Raw genomic sequence first — 17855 nt, 5'->3', positions numbered from 1 at the left:
CTATTAATCACACACACATTAACTAGAATACATATCTCATATGTTATTGTAAATTTAAATAAAATTAACTAGTGTAGGCAAAAAAACAAAAAAAACAAACAAGCTTTCCTCTCATATGTTATTGTAAATTTAAATAAATAACAAAATACATAAAAAAAAAAAGAAAAAAAGAAAATTGGGATTTTGTTAGGCGTATGTGTCAGGTATCCAAATAGAATATTACTGAATATTTATATTTAAATGTGAAAAAATGAAATGCATTTCTGTGCATACCTTACCCATCTCCTCTAAATAGAATAAATCACTTAACATTATAACATTAATATTGCATAATTTGCAAATAGGCAATGGAAATCAGGAGCAACAATACATGAAATCTCTTAAACACTGATTACATTTTTTTTTCTTTTTTATTTTATCTGCACATATTAACACGTTTCCCTGCACTCAATGAACAAGCACTAGTGCTACTCATCACATACAGAAGAAGAGACATTATCTTTTAATTTGAGAGAAGCAGGTCATGCTTATGACAAGGATTTCCACACTTCTGTACCTGTGATGAAGCTGCCTTGTGTCACTTAATACCAAGTTTTAGGCATCTCTGTAAAATCTTTATCATGCAGTGTGCACTGTACAATTTTTATGTAAAATCCATTACAGCCTACCACTGCAGAAACCTCATCAGAGCACTCAACATAAAAACATTAATTCCACTTACATTGCTTTAAACAAATTGTTATTAAAACACAGGGCCAGCACACACACAGTCACTAAATGGGTGGGTAAAGCTTGGCACCATTCAACACTGGTCCTGTGCATGACAGAAACTGACTGTTTACATTGACTATCACCTAACAGTAGCACATTATTTTTTATCACAATGTTATGATAACATTACATACATAAATAAATAAATAAATAAATAAATTAAAAACACCCCTCTTCATTCAATAACAATGAGGACCTGAAAAACAATGCATTTACGACTAACTGAAAATGAATTCTTTACCCGCCTTGTGTTGCTCCAAACTTGTATGACTTTCTTTCTTCCTTGAAACACCTAAACCATACATAGTTCTTATTTGCTGTATTTCAAGTCTTATGATAGTTTTGTGAGAGAAACAGAATAAAATGTGAGTCTTGTTTCTACTGATAAACTTTCCCGTGTGAGCTGTTAACTGGAGAACTCCTGTAACTGGATCATCAAGTCTGCAAGTTAAACATCAGTCTGATTATAAACACGTCATTTACCGGATACTAGTTCCTGACCCACCTCAAAATAGCAATGAATTCAATGATCCAGGTCCCACTAAAATCAGTGAACTGGTCCAATGGTTCTATAACAACTCATTGAAGGGAAAATGATCAATGAATAACAACAAACGTTCTTCTTGTGGCATCAGATGACTTGAAATGTAGCACATGATTCATACAGGCTAGTTTCATTTGCTTTTATTTCTGTACTTTTTTGAGCTTGACATATGTGGTCACCATGAACTGTTGTTGTATGGAAAGAGCTGTGTGAAGATTCCTCAGCGATGCCTTTATGTTCCATCAACAGCTCAATGGTTTGGAACAACATGATGGTGAATAAATCATGACTTTTTTTTTTTTGGGGTAAACTATTCCTCATAACACTGGCACTTGGAAGTATGATGTCCATTTTCCCATTTGTCACAGAAATGTCCGCAGTATACAGTAAACTACAGTAAACCAAAGTACTTAAAATCAAACGACATTATTCTATAATTAACCAGTCCAGATCTGAAAGCTTGCAGTTTACAACACTCTCAAAACATCAAACAATCCCAAAAGGAGCCAAGAACTCATGGCTGTTTCTTAAATTGCATGCATATTCAATATAATTTGTGCCTGCTTTCCTCAGAAAGCATTTACAACAGCTGCAAAAACAAACCCTATAACATATAACATTCCCGATATAAAAACAGACAAGAATAAAAAAACAACAAAAAAACAACAACACACAGCTCAAATGAAAGCTATGTTTTTTTTCTCTGTACACCATTAAAAGTAGTTTAATGGTAGTGAGTGCACAACGCTGGTGAGACACAATACACTGCGACTTCCTCCTACATCCAATGATCAATGTACGGATATTTCAGCACGTGTACACACACAACGTCATACTGTGTATGTGATTCAGGAAGGGGTGAGAAGAAAACACACAGACACTGGGTGCTCTGGGTGTTACATTCACACAGCTTTATCACTGACTGCTCTGGGGGGAAGCTCCAGAACGTAACGGTGAAAAAATCTCCTGATCTGTGCTGACAGGCCTGAGGGTTCAGGACTAGTTCTCTTCCCATTTCAGCAGTGAGTCTGGAGGTCTGGGGTAATAACCTGTCGTGATGGGCTTATCTGGAGAGAATCTCTGGAACTTAAAGTCTAGAGAAAGATCTAGAAGAGAGATGGAACAGGTGGAGGTTTTACAGACAAACTATAAAACAAACTTTATGTACATAATAAATATTAAATATTTACACAGAAAAAGACTTAAGTTTGAAATATTTAATTTGAATAAAAATAATTTAAGAGTGCAACAAATGCCCCAGATGGTCGGGGACAACTGTACCAATTGAAAAGGTACCATTTTACACTAAATAAGAGTATACGTCAAAAAAATAATATAATTAATTACTACTGATATTACAGAATAATAATTATTTTATCTTTCAGAAATACGTACTTAAAGATAAATTCTTTGAAATGGGCTAAATTATATAAATATACGGATGATCTAATCAGCCAAAAATCTTTAAAAGGTAACATTCCATTTAATCATTCAGAACACACTTTTATTCAAAGTGATTTACAATATAAAACATCACAAAAAAAAAAAAGTTTGCAAAACTGAATAATGTCAATAAAAGCTAAATAAAGAGAAGCAGAGAACACAAAAATATGTTTTAGGGGTTTCGGTTTTGGTCTAGATATTTGATCATTAAAAATGTAAAGACTATTTCAGGTCAGTGCAAATGATTTTCAATACAATTTTAATTTCGTGTTGCGTGTTTCTATGTTATAATATCTCATCATGGTCTAGAAAAAAAATTGCATAGCAGCAAACCATTATTCACACACATCAAGTGATGACATGTTATGCTGAAAGACATCACTAGAAATGTTTTGATAGTTAAAGGGTTTTTGCAGAGTTTAGTGATGATTTATCTAAAATATAAAATCCAGATGAAGTCTTGATAAATTTAAAAGGCCCCTATTATTCTCATTTACAGTATTCTACTAGAATGAGAGCTAAATGTAAAAAATAAATATATACATATATTTTATTAAATATATATATATTATATATATTATATTATATATATATATTGACATTCTGAATGTTTCACAGTTATTATTATTATTATTATTATTATTATTTTCCTCTATTACATTTCAGATCTAGAAACAGATTCAGATCTGCTCTGAAATTATCTGAAAGACGTCTCTACATCACGGTAAAAACTGCATGTTCATACGAAACACTGACCAGCATCAGACCTTTGGCTCCCGCTGTATGCACTGAACACGTCACTGAAGAAACAGTTACCAGCAGTGTAATCGATCTGCAAAGTTACAAAGCACAAAGTCACACTTTGCTGATTGATTACATACACAAATACCCACATTACACTCTAAAAGAACGGTAAAGTCCAAAAAAGCATAATAGGTCCCCTGTAAGTTTCAAGGCTTTGATTAGTCAGTTCATCAAACTCTGAGATTCATCAAACTCTGCAATCCTCTCTGATCCTTATTTTCCCATGTTGAGGTTTGGCTTTGGAATGAAAGAGAATGGAAAACCCCTGTTAACTGTTTCCTCAGTGATGTGTTCAATATATACAGCAGGCGCCAAGAGCTTCAGACGTGATTGAAAGCCTCAATCTTTTCTGAAATAATGTACGATTTCTAGTTCAAAATGTATCTAAAACCACATTCATTTTCTTGCAACATATTCAACTGTACTGGCCAAGGAAAGTTGTCATTAAATGAAAAGGGTGAAATGACAAATATTACGTTTATACATACATACATATATATATATATATATATATATATATATATATATATATATATATATATGGTGGGTGGGCACCCACACACACACGAAATATGCAAAATGGAACACACACACACACACACACACACACACACTAAATACTAACAAATCTTCGTTTCTAAATGAGGAAATATGCAAAATGGAAACATTTTCATTACCGGTCTGAGACTTTTGTACCCCCTGTATGTTAAATAGACATACCTGCTATATGCTGGGTATAGCCATGGTGCTGTATGTGTGGATACTCTGGCAACACCAGGTGAGTCTCCGTGTCTCCTCTCCTTCATTCTTTTGCACGTCAACAAAATATGAGCCCCACTGGTTTGATAGAGCTGAAGGAGATTTCATTCCTTGATCCTAAAAGAAAGATTAGATGAAAGAGAGAAAGAGAAAGAGCACAAGGTCAGTCAAGTCTGACAAAACCATGTGTGCAGCATCAGACATAATGCTACATAATTCCGCATGCCAGAGAGACTGTGTTGAGATTTGTGATATAGCATTTAACTTTAAAAATGGGTCAAAGGTCTGTTCTAAGGTGGAAAAGAAGTGCAAAACAGAAAACAATTCTGAAAACAAAATAACAAATTAGTTATTAACAAATAATAACAGAAAGAACCAGCCGAAAAACATGTCATGGTAGAAATTTCGAAGATGGTCTTAAAGTAGCTCGGTTTAAATGTATTGTATGAATTGCGCTTACTATGAAATAAAACATACGGAGTGTCTATTTACCCTTTTCCAAATAACCTGCCTTATTAGCATTTTGGCATTAGTCTTTTGTCAGCTGCAGTGGTGCAGGTGGTTAAGTGTGTGTCCTTGGCTTTTTGATGCGATCAACCCGGGTCCGATTCTACCTTTTGCCAAACTTTTTTTCCTCCCTTTTCAAATCTCGTATTCGCAATCGATTCTATTGACACTAAGTGAAAATAGCAATATTTTTAGCAATATGCTATTTACACTTAGTGCAAATACCTATTAACACTATGTTAAAATAGCAGGATTTTCTGCTATGTATACTACTTGTTGCAAATAGTGGCAATTATCTGCACTTCAGTATTGTAGTACATTAAAACGGTATGCAATAATAACATATTAAGTGTAAATTATAATTTTAATTCAAATTATTAAATGGATGCCACCATATTGGTACAATAAAGCCCTCCCTACACCTACCCTAACCCTACACTGTACTTTATTTTCAACTTTTTATTTCCTTAATTTTTATTGAAAATAAATGCCATTACGATGTGATACGAGATTTGAAAATGGAGAAAACATAAGTTCGGCAAAAGGTGGGATTGAACGCGTCAAATAGCCAAGGACACACACTTAATCACCTGCGCCACTGGAGCTGACAAAATACCAATGCCAAAATGCCAATAAGGCAGATTATTTGGACAAAGTATAAATAGACACTCTGTATGTTTTATTCCATAGTAAGCACAATTCATATAATACATTTAAACCAAGCTATTTTAAGACGATCTCCAAACTTTCTACCACGACTCTGCTGTTTTTCGGCTGGTTCTTTCTGTGTACGTTGATTGACAGATGTCTCGTCCAGTCAGTGGTGAGTAATCCCAAACCAATGGCGCTGTCTCAAACTATACCTACCTCTTCCGGTTTGTCTGATTTGTCGTTGTGTTTTCTGACTTGTTATTTTGTTTTCGAATTTGTCATTGTGATTTCTGACTTTTTATAATGTTTTCTGAATTGTTGTTGTGTTTTCTGAATTATTATTTTGTTTTTTAGATTTGCATTTGCGTTTGTAAATTATTTTGTTTTCAGAATTGTAATCTGTTTTGCACTTCTTGTCCATCGTACTGTTCTCTTCTAAAAAAAAATAAAAAAAACACTGCTAAATTAAAAAATAGTTAACACTTTATTTTATGTTACATCTATTAGTTGCTTATAAGCATGCATATTAATAGAATATTAGCCATGTATTAGTGCTAATTAAGCACATATTAATGCCTTATTCTACATGACCTTATTCTACATCCCTAATCCTACCCAATACCTAAACTTAACAACTAACTTACTCACTATTAATAAGCAGAAAATTAAGAATTTATTGAGAGAAAAGTCTTAGTTATTAGTAATAAGCAACTAATAGATGTAACCATAAACTAAAGTGTTACCAAAAAATAAAATAAAAAGTGCTACTAGCCATCCAATAGTGGGAAAGCAAAATCAATAGGCTTAACAGACATGAAATTCTTAATACTAACTGGTCAATCGTGGTATTCTATCGTCAAACATTTTTCTATAGTAACCACTAATGAACAGTTTCTAATGTACTTTGTATCCTAATCACCTGGTTGTTTTACTGAATGTTTATAATTAATTTAGAGTCATAGCAGCTACTGTGTCTATATTCACGGGGAGAAACAAGTGGAAAAACGTTAAAAGTGAATAAATAAATAAGTATAAATAAAAAAGAAAAACGCTTATCTTCAAAAAGTACATTTATAACTAAATTTGGTCTCACTTCATTAAAAACCTTTTCATAAAAATCTAATGGTCTGTTTACATGACAATGTTTTCAGTCAAAAACTGAAAAACCTTTCATGCGCTTTGATTGTTCGTTTACACAACAACGGCGTTTTGGGGTCTAAAAACGCATATTTTTGAAAATGGGTTTCAAAGCGAAGTTTTTGAAAACGTCACCGTTATCGTTTCTGTGTAAACACCCAATAAAGGAATCTTTGAAAACGGTGACATCATGTGCGTGCGTAGTATGTGTAAGGTATGTAGATGTGCAGAATGTGACGATTTTAAAGGCAAGCGCGAACAAACATACACAACAATGGCAGAGTACGGGGTACTGTTGTTGCTGCTCAAGAGTTTGTTAACACTTCTTCAGCAAAGTGTGTTTTTACTTCACCAATATTACAACCGACAACGGAGACGCATCATATACAACATATAATCATCACTTCCCTACAGGTACTGTTTACTAACAAGGTGACAGCGCCAACTACTGGCCTGGCATATGTAATACAGCGTTTCTGGCTGTTTTTGCCGATATGTGTAAACAAAAATAGTTTTGAAAATGTTGTCGTGTAAACGTGAAACTTTTTAAAAACGCAAGGGAAAAACTTTTTGACTACACTGTTGTCGTGTAAACGTAGCATAACAAAAAGTAAAGAGTCCTAGAGGAGATCAAGCCATCAAAATATGCTTCAGAGTTAATGGACTCTGACATGAGGGCTGATTTGGTAATGTTTGGTCAGCTTGCCATTTTTTGTAGATAATCATAAACCAGTGTCAATTTATTTTGCAAAAAATGCCGCTGACCAAACATCATACCTTACTGTTAAGAGATGGTGATTAGCCATATGTCGGAGTGCTGACAGCAAGGCTATAGTTATGACTTCTAAACAACATTTAAAAGTAGGTGGGAAATGTTACCATATCTTTTTTATTACAACATCCAATTTAACTCTTCACTCTTATGGTGCAGAGTCATCACAACATAGGCAGATGCCAACACAGACAAGTTTCAAGTTTCATGACATGTATTCATCTTTAAAAACCAAACACAAAAACACACAAGGCAAAAGAAAATATGACTTAACTTGCAATAAGAATAAACATGTCAACCAGACACCAAGCGTTTTGTCCAATAAATGATTGACAATGAAAATAAATATAAATTAAATTAAAAGTTTAAGGAATTGTTTTTGAGTTGGGTCACCATTTGATGTCCAAGTATAAAAGCTGAGACCTGAAGCAAACAATTTCTCTCAGCATATTGTCAAGATGTAACTGAACAGAAGGACTTAAATAGAGTGAAACTCTCTGATCTGTGAAAAAAGGAAGCGTTTGATCAGAAATTCCCATAGTTTGACAGAAAATAAACTTGCATAATACTGGCTCTGTGACTTTTTGAAGAAAAGGAAATAAATGAATCACAAAATACAAAGGAAACCAAGTCTGAGATGTAAATCTATTTATTTCCCAATAAAAATTAACCTCTTATAAGCTCTAATTTTCAACAAGGTTTTTCAAAATATCAGTATAATAAAATTGAGCATAGTCCATAAACTGGAATACGATTATTACATAAGCAGTGACTAAATATCATTAGGGTCACTAAAACTGAACGAGATAAAGAAATTAGGGTAAGATGTGTCAGTGCCTTAATCTAAGACATTGTGCATGATTTAAATTGCACATATTTCTACATTTACATGGAGAAAATATTCATTTGGTCTTGTTGAAAAAAAGAGGAGTGTCTTTTTTCCCAAAAATCCATGATTCTACTAATGTACTCTTTCTCTTAATTTCAGTTACAAACACCCTAAAAAAATAATTTGTTACATTTGGTTTACAATATCTCTAATTTCTCGTAATCAAACATTTTAGACAAAGTTACCTTTCCAAAGACCAGTCAAAATTCAGTGAAAATGAAGGAAAATGTCAAATACATTCACCTCAAAAACTGAATTATAAACCCTAAATGACACACTAAAGTGTTGACTGATGTAACAGATTTCTTAAAAATTATTTCCTCAAAAATGATATTTCTGCTGTATAAACACATTTTTAAAAGAACATCCACTATCTTTCCTGTAATTCTCCACATCCTCTTTCCTGCTAACTGCATTTCCTCTCAGTGGTGTCTCTATACAATTCAGATCATCTGATTGAATGCAGAAACATGCAGCTGTTTTTCAGATCTCCGATGAAACATTCAAGATCACAATATATGTAGCACATGCATTTTTTGAATTGGAATTACTAGCATACTTCTGACTCATTCCAAAAGATCTCAATAAGAATTTTATCATAGGATTCTAACAAAACACAAACTATATATTTTGAAACTACATAGTTCCCAATAGGATTATTATGAACTAATGGGAATAAAATAAGATCCTACAGAATAAACTGAACAAAAATAGTTTTTTTGATGGTGATATATTTGTGCCGCATACAGGCAAGTACATGCATATTTCCAACTCACAGTACCCCTGAAATGGAGTGTGACTAAACAGAAACAGCCTTTCATTCTCACCTCAAATTTGCCCTTTTTCTCCACCGGCCCTTCACTCGGGAGGTGGGGCTGTTACTGGGGGTCGCGTTAGCACGTGGAACGCCCTCCCCCTCCATCTCCTCCACAATCATCACAGTCTCCCACTTTCCAAAGCTGGAGGCTGGGAACATGTCCGAGTGCATGCTGTCTCCGAAATACACCACCTGCAGATAAGACACACACATAGCCTCAGATCAGTGTGCACCCATGCTCACACACACAAAAAATCACACAACACCAAACTAAATTTAATTTCATTTCATTTCATTTCTAGCTATGGAAACATTTTATAATAACCAACATTACTACATTATGTAATTCTTAAAGGGGTCATATGATGCTTTTACATGTTTTCCTTTTTCTTTCACATAGCTGTTTTTTTGGATGTGTAAAACCTGCTAAGTTAAAAAGTCTGCCACAAAAGGATTTCTTTCGATCCAAAAGAGAAGGCTGACCAGAGCTTGCCGAAAAAGCCCAGATCGAACACTCCCTCACATATCTATGTCACTATGACAAAATATTTTGCATAATGCCACCCAGATTAATACACAAAGAAAGAAGCCGTGGTTTCAGGTATCTCCGCAGTGTTTGCTGCCATGTTGTGGAGATGGTGTGTGTTTCTATGCGAAAGCAAAAACGCCTTCCGAAAGTGGATGCATTTAGGAATCAGTGGTTAAGATTTGTTTACAACACTGTCCCAGAACAGAACAACCCAAATGTTTGAGTGTGTGCAGCACATTTTTATGGAGGACAGTTTCCTGAACCTGGGAAAGTACAAGGCCAGCTGTGCACAAAGGCTGTTTGTGAAAAATGGGACAATTCCAACTTGCAAGGATTTTTGTTGTTGTACAAGCTTGTACATGATTTTGTCCCATCAGGAGAAATCACATGGAAATCGTTGATGCTCATATGGTAGTGGCTTGCATCATTTGGGAGGAAATTACGAGCCAAGCCGAGCACCTCCCGAATGTCTCCCGAGCTACCAATAATTTTTAAACATGCTTACAAAAATCAGGGTGTCAGCCCAATTTTGACCAGTGTATAGGCTCTTCCATATTACCAAATCATATACAACCACATCTCATACACTATATCTATGTACAGTGGGTACAGAAAGTATTCAGACCCCTTAAATTTTTCACTCTTTGTTATATTGCAGCCATTTGCTAAAATCATTTAAGTTCATTTTTTTCCTCATTAATGTACACACAGCACCCCATATTGACAGAAAAACACAGAATTGTTGACATTTTTGCACATTTATTAAAAAAGAAAAATGGAAATACCACATGGTCCTAAGTATTCAGACCCTTTGCTCAGAATTTAGTAGAAGCACCCTTTTGATCTAATACAGTCATGAGTCTTTTTGGGAAAGATTTTTCACACCTGGATTTGGGGATCCTCTGCCATTCCTCCTTGCAGATCCTCTCCAGTTCTGTCAGGTTGGATGGTAAACGATGGTGGACAGCCATTTTCAGGTCTCTCCAGAGATGCTCAATTGGGTTTAAGTCAGGGCTCTGGCTGGGCCATTCAAGAACAGTCACGGAGTTGTTGTGAAGCCACTCCTTCGTTATTTTAGCTGTTGGCTCAGGGTCATTGTCTTGTTGGAAGGTGAACCTTCAGCCCAGTCTGAGGTCCTGAGCACTCTGGAGAAGGTTTTCGTCCAGGATATCCCTTCATCTTTCCCTCGATTGCAACCAGTCGTCCTGTCCCTGCAGCTGAAAAACACCCTGTGACGAGTGGGGCGGGGCGGGGCCGAGAGCCGTGAGAACGGCGCGAAGCCGGTGGAGTGATTGGGAAATGAGCGACACCTGCTCTACTCACCGGTCTCGAGTCCCACGGAGGAGATCGGAAGGATACAAAAGAGGAGGGACGACAGTGAAGGACGAGAGAGGACCAGGCCTGGGTTTTATTTTGTGGTTTGGTTTTTGTTTGTTTTATGTGTTTATTTGTCGCGCTGTTATGTGTTTATTTTGTAATTAAAGTTTTATTTGAGTGTTCGCCGGTTCCCGCCTCCTTCTTCCCGTGATTATGAAGTTTTTATTGTTACACTGGTGCTGAAACACGTGATGAAAAAGATACCCTCCCCCTAAGATCAATCGCCCGTCCCTGGCAACTCACTCCAGCCCACCGCCCACGGTGCCATGCATCCACGGCGCCAGACTGCTAGTCCTGCTCGATGGCGCCGTGGATGCACGAGGCGGTGGGCTGGAGTGAGTTGCCAGGAACGGACGAACTCGCTGCCGGCCGCCCGCGATGTGGAGGGACGGCTGCCATCCGTGAGGGAGCGGAGGAATTGGGAGGAGCAGGAAACGGGGGACTCCTGCCGGCTGCCCGAAAGCGGAGGAGCCGTCGCTGTCCACCGGGTGGCGGAGGAGTGTCATGCCGTCCACCGAGGGCCATCCAGTGCCACCGCCAGGCACCACGGAGGAGTTTACAAAGCTGGTGGAGGGCCGAGCGGCAGCGTGTCTGGGAAACCGGAACAATTTTTTTTTTCTCCTCTCTCCCCTCTCTCGTCTCTGTGGCTCCTCATCCTTCCATCTCCTTTTCTCTCGCCTCGTTGTCTGTCCTTACCCCCAGGTTCCTGCAGGTCACCGGGAGGGGGGGTAGAGTGCAGTCTCGGGAGTACCCCCCGAGGGGTATATGACGAGTGGGGCGGGGCCGAGAGCCGTGGGAACGAAGCGATGCCGGTGGAGTGATTGGGAAATGAGTGACACCTGCTCTACTCACCGGTCTCGAGTCCCACGGAGGAGATCAGAAGAATACAAAAAAGGAGCGACGAGCAGTGAAGGACCAGAGAGGACCAGGCCTGGGTTTTATTTTGTGGTTTGGTTTTTGTTTGTGCGCGGCAGTCGACCGTGAGGGGCTGTCGCGCTGTTTTATCTTTATTTGGTTATTAAAGTTTAATTTGAATGTCCGCCGGTTCCCGCCTCCTTCTTCCCGTGATTATGGAGTTTTATTGTTACACACCCCCACAGCATGATGCTGCCACCACCATGCTTCACTGTTGGGACTGTATTGGACAGGTGATGAGCAGTGCCTGGTTTTCTCCACACATACCGCTTACATTAGAGAATCTTATTTCTCACAGACCATCTTGGAGTCCTTAAGGTGTTTTTTAATGTGTCTTGCACTGAGGAGAGGCTTCCGTCGGGCCACTCTGACATAAATCCCGACTGGCGGAGGGCTGCAGTGATGGTTGACTTTCTACAACTTTCTCCCATCCCCCGACTGCATCTCTGGAGCTCAGCCACAGTGATCTTTGGGTTCTTCTTCACCTCTTTCACCAAGGCTCTTCTCCCCCGATAGCTCAGTGTGGCCGGACGGCCAGCTCTAGGAAGGGTTCTGGTCATCCCAAACGTCTTCCATTTAAGGATTATGGAGGCCACTGTGCTCTATGGAACCTTAAGTTCAGCAGAATTTTTTTTGTAACCTTGGCCAGATCTGTGCCTTGCCACAATTCTGTCTCTGAGCTCTTCAGGCAGTTCCTTTGACCTCATGATTCTCATTTGCTGTGACATGCACTGTGAGCTGTAAGTTCTTATATAGACAGGTGTGTGGCTTTCCTAATCAAGTCCAATCAGTATAATCAAAAGCACAGCTGGACTCAAATGAAGGTGTAGAACCATCTCAAGGATGATCAGAAGAAATGAACAGCACCTGAGTGTAAATACATGAGTGTCACAGCAAAGGGTCTGAATACTTAGGACCACTGTGATATTTCAGTTTTAGTCTTTTTTCATCTGTAATAAATGTGCAAAAAAATGTCAACAATTCTGTGTTTTTCTGTCACTTATATGGGGCTGCTGTGTGTACATTAATGAGGAAAAAAAGTTGAATGAACTTAAATGATTTTAGCAAATGGCTGCAATATAACAAAAAGTGAAAAATTTAAGGGGGTCTGAATACTTTCCGTACCCACTGTATATTATTATAGCTCAGTGGTTACTAGGTGAATCTATTTTGTGCTGATACACCGACACACACACAAATCTCACTAGCTGATTTTGTTGAAAGAAATTATAATGCTGTACTCTGCTGAATGTGTTCAACTGGAGGTACTTCTGAAATGAGTGAGGGTGCTCTAGCCTAAATGCACATATATTTTGTGCCATTCACTGCTTTGGCACAAAGATCGCTCCCTTTATAATCACTAAAAGACCTTGTCTCCTACACTGCCACTGGGACTAGACCACAGGAACCAGTTGAGTCCTCTGCACAATGTGACTTTGCTGCAGCCTGGAATTGAACTGCTTGATTCGTCTCGCCGGAGGAGAACAGGCCCCCCGACTGAGGCTGGTTTCTCCAAGGGTTTTTTCTGTCACCGATATGAGTTTTGGTTCCTTCCCGCTGTAGCCTCTGGATTGCTTAGTTGGGGACACTTAAAGGGATACTCCACCCCAAAATGAAAATATAGGAATAGGTACCAAAAATTAAAGTATCAGTATCAGACTTGTTATGGAAAAAGGGGTATCGGTGCATTCCCTAATTTAACAGTCAGGATGCCACAAAACTTTAATTTTTAGGTTTTCATACATAGTCATATTTGCATGTAAATTAAGCACTCAATAATGAAAGATATTATGTACAAATATTTGTAGCAAAGCCATTAAGACTAACTTGAATGCAGAGGGATAATCGCTGGCAAGCAAGCAATAGGGAAAACTGCATACTGACGTACATTTTGAGGTAATAACTTCTCATAGTCACACAGCCTGTTAGGAGCTATAAATATTATTAAAGTGTGAGAGTTAACTTGCTCTAGTCTACGGAAGCGCGAGCGACCGCTGCACATACTAGGCACTTCAGATCAAAGCCTCAGCGGTCTAACAGTGCTCGTCAATGTCAAAATGACTTAGATGGCCAATCAAATCCAAGTTGGAGGGGTTTACTGTTCACAGAAGCAGAGTGTGAAGCGTCAGTTTAACGTTAAAGAGAGCAAGGTAAGATGAAGCTGCAAATCATTTAATATAAGTATTTTAACAATACGTTTTATGATAGAAATGTTAAATGACCAATAGCTATATCCAGTGATGCAAACTACTCAATTTGTTTTCTCAAATATGGCAACTTTAATAGATTAAAGAGAGAGAGAGAGAGAGAGATGTGTAAATTATCTGCATCTGTGTCTCTCTCTACAAACAATGAAGCTGAGTTTAGTTACTTAAAAAACAGCGATTTTTAATCGTTGCTGTTTCTCCATGTAAATGTACAGTGGGGTACTGGGGGCTGCGGTGGCACACTGGTTAACCAGAAAAATTTTAAATGACACGTCATGCGGAAAAGGTTGCCGACCCCTGCACTATTGGATCCAATTCCGATTTTAGGAACCACAATCCAATTCTAAAACGATTTTTACTAATGAATAATATAACAAAACACTTGCATGTTATTCTAATTATTGAACAAAATATAGCTCCACAAAATACAAGCAAATTTAAAATAATTAAGGGGAAAATAGAAACAAATTACAAGCAGTGCTCTAAAGGTTTTCCAGATACTTAAAGACTTCAAACATGAAACTTTATGCAAGTTTATACTCTTATTCAATGCTTGTGTGTTTGTGTTTCATTGACAGAATCAATGAATGAACAATCGATTAAATTTCAGAATTGTTTCAGAGAATCGCAATGCGTTGTGATCTGATACAGAAGGCTCCCCAAAAATAACTATACAATGAGCTCTCTTGTGTGTCTGTAGGGATAAAGGGTTGTACCCAAAATCTCATCTGACACACCTGTGAGCAAAATCCTCTCAAAATACCCATGGGAAGATCTAAACAACCTGAAGGATTTCAAGTAGGTTTCAAAATGCTAAAAGCCTAAGCCTCCATACACACAAGCCTGTTTCTGTCATACTTCTGTAACTCTGCATTACACACAGCTCCTAAAAGAGGTGCTTCCAGAAGTCATAGATCCTCTTCTGACTATTATTAATTCCTCATCGTTATTAGGATATGTCCCCAAAACCTTCAAACTGGCTGTTATTAAGCCTCTCATCAAAAAACCACAACTTGACCCCAAAGAACTAGTTTATTATAGACCGATCTCAAATCTCCCTTTTCTGTCCAAGATACTAGAAAAGGTAATATCCTCACAATTATATTCCTTCTTAGAGAAAAATGGCATCTGTGAGGATTTCCAGTCAGGATTTAGACCGTATCATAGTACTGAGACTGCTCTCCTTAGAGTTACAAATGACCTTCTCTTATCATCTGATCGTGGTTGTATCTCTCTATTAGTGCTATTGGATCTTAGTGCTGCATTCGACACTATTGACCACACCATTCTTTTGCATAGACTAGAAAACTTTGTTGGCATTAATGGAAGTGCATTAGCATGGTTTAAATCATACTTATATGACCGTCATCAATTCGTAGCAGTGAATGAAGAGGTATAATATTGATCACAAGTGCAGTATGGAGTACCTCAAGGCTCAGTACTAGGGCCATTACTCTTCACGCTTTACATGTTACCCTTGGGAAATATCATAAGGAAAAACAGTGTTAGCTTTCATTGTTATGCTGATGATACTCAGCTCTATATTTCTTCACGGCCTGGCGAAACATACCAATTTGAAAAACTAACGGAATGCATAGTAGATATAAAAACTGGATGACGAGTAATTTCTTACTGCTAAATTCTGAAAAAACAGAGGTGTTAATAATAGGACCTAAAAGCTCTGCATGTAATAACCTAGAACGCTGTCTAAGACTTGAAGGCTGTTCTGTAAATTCTTCGTCATCAGTTAGGAACCCAGGTGTGCTATTTGATAGCAACCTTTCCTTAGAAAGCCACATTTCTAGCATTTGTATAACTGCATTTTTCCATCTCAAAAATATATCTAAATTACGGCCTATGCTCTCAATGTCAAATGCAGAAATGTTAATCCATGCCTTTATGACCTCAAGGTTAGATTATTGTAATGATTTATTGGGTGGTTGTTCTGCACACTTAGTAAACAAACTCCAGTTAGTCCAAAATGCAGCAGCTAGAGTTCTTACTAGAACCAGGAAGTATGATCATATTAGCCCGGTTCTGTCAACACTGCACTGGCTCCCTATCAAACATCGTATAGATTTTAAAATCTTGCTTATTACTCACAAATCAAAAAAACCTTTACATGTTTTTTATTTGAAAGAGCTCTTGTTACATTATAGTCCTCCACGACGCTCCGTTCTCAAAACTCTGGCAATTTGATAATACCTAGAATATCAAAACCAACTGCGGGCGGCAGATCCTTCTCCTATTTAGCACCCAAACTCTGGAATAACCTACCTAACATTGTTCGGGAGGCAGACACACTCTTGCAGTTTAAATCTAGATTAAAGACCCATCTCTTTAACCTGGCTTACACATAGCCCACTAATACGCTTCGAATATCCAAATCCGTTAAAGGATTTTTAGGCTGCATTAATTAGGTAAACCAGAACCAGGAACACTTCCCATAACACCCGATGGCTTGCTTAGACAGCGATATCGTTGACTTGATTGCAAATTATTGCACAAATACGATTTAAACTGAACTGAGCTGCATGATGACATCACTGAATTCAATGATAAACTGCCTATAACTGTCATTTTGCATTATTGACACACTGTTTTCCTAATTAATGTTGTTCAGTTGCTTTGACGCAATCTTTTTTTGTTTAAAGCGCTATATAAATAAAGGTGACTTGACTTGACACAGGGAGTATCTGCAGTCAGATCGAAAGACTAGGAAACAGTCCCGTCCTACCTTGGGCTCTGATTTGTTGGGTCATGGTCTTCAGTAGTTTGTGTAGATGAGGCCAGTTGCCCTGAGAATACCAACCAGGCTTTTCCAGAGACGGCAGTCCTTCACTATCTCCAACATCATTCACTATTGAGACCCAGAAGAGAAAGTGGGTTATATTTTAAGACCGATGAAATAAACTGCATCTATACACAACGAGTATATAATACTTCTGTACAGTAATACTAAATACACATGGCTTTTCTACAGCATGTATGGTTTAACAAATATGAAAATGATACAAATATTGGACATTTGTGCAGATATATTTTTAAGACTAAATCCACACAAAATGCTTTACCAGAGATAAAAATAAACAAAGAAAGAAGTCAGTCTTCTTACTATAAAAATAACCAACTGCAAAAACTATTACACAATCTGTTACCCATAGTGTGTTATACTCTTAAAATATTGGCATGCTACTGGAGAATTCACAAAATAACTTAATTTCTTCAGTTTAGGTTTTGCATGTAGTGAAAAGCCTGGGATTTTCAGCCATTTTGCTTCCATTTTAGGTATAATTAGTCCCGAGGAACAAATTACATTTCAAATAACTGTAATGGCATGAAATACCATTGCTTAAATAACCCCAAAACATCTGTAACTTGAACTGTGATCTAGTTAAAAACAAAACATGGAAAATAAAATCCCTTAGAATTAAACAGTGTACCAGAAATGGAAGTTATAATACTGTATCAAAAGCATGTTATGATGTGGGTTATGAATCAAGAACTGCTTCTAATTTAGAACTGGCTCCATTTTTTAAAATAAATACTTCCCAGAACCAAATTATTTTCATCATGTTCAGTTATGTTTGTGCTTCTTGAACATTAGCAGAAGTGTGAATTTGAAGTCTGAATTGACAGAATAATAATACAAAGCCAATAAATAGAGAACATCTTTCTGCACTGTCCTCACAACACACAGCATAACCACTGTAGCATCTTATAAAAAACATCT

At 37.4% G+C, this 17855-nt stretch overlaps 1 long non-coding RNA gene across 2 annotated transcripts; it reads right to left on the bottom strand.

Annotated features, from left to right (window-relative positions):
• Positions 1-1440: 1440 nt before the first annotated feature.
• On the bottom strand, positions 1441-17744 carry LOC122148930. 2 transcript variants are annotated; one of them, XR_006162713.1, is made up of 5 exons: positions 16860-17744; positions 9105-9286; positions 4283-4438; positions 3515-3590; positions 1441-2421 (listed from the first exon to the last, which is right to left on the bottom strand). It is a non-coding gene; the product is annotated as an uncharacterized LOC122148930 (long non-coding RNA). The 2 variants fall into 2 exon arrangements; XR_006162712.1 differs by lacking the exon at positions 3515-3590 and having other exon boundaries at positions 16860-17725.
• Positions 17745-17855: the final 111 nt, after the last annotated feature.

The sequence above is a fragment of the Cyprinus carpio genome, chromosome A20 (genome assembly GCF_018340385.1).
Source record: "Cyprinus carpio isolate SPL01 chromosome A20, ASM1834038v1, whole genome shotgun sequence".
Lineage (NCBI taxonomy): Eukaryota > Metazoa > Chordata > Actinopteri > Cypriniformes > Cyprinidae > Cyprinus > Cyprinus carpio.
Note: the sequence above shows the minus strand (reverse complement) of the source record. Positions and strands in the feature narration are given on the sequence as shown.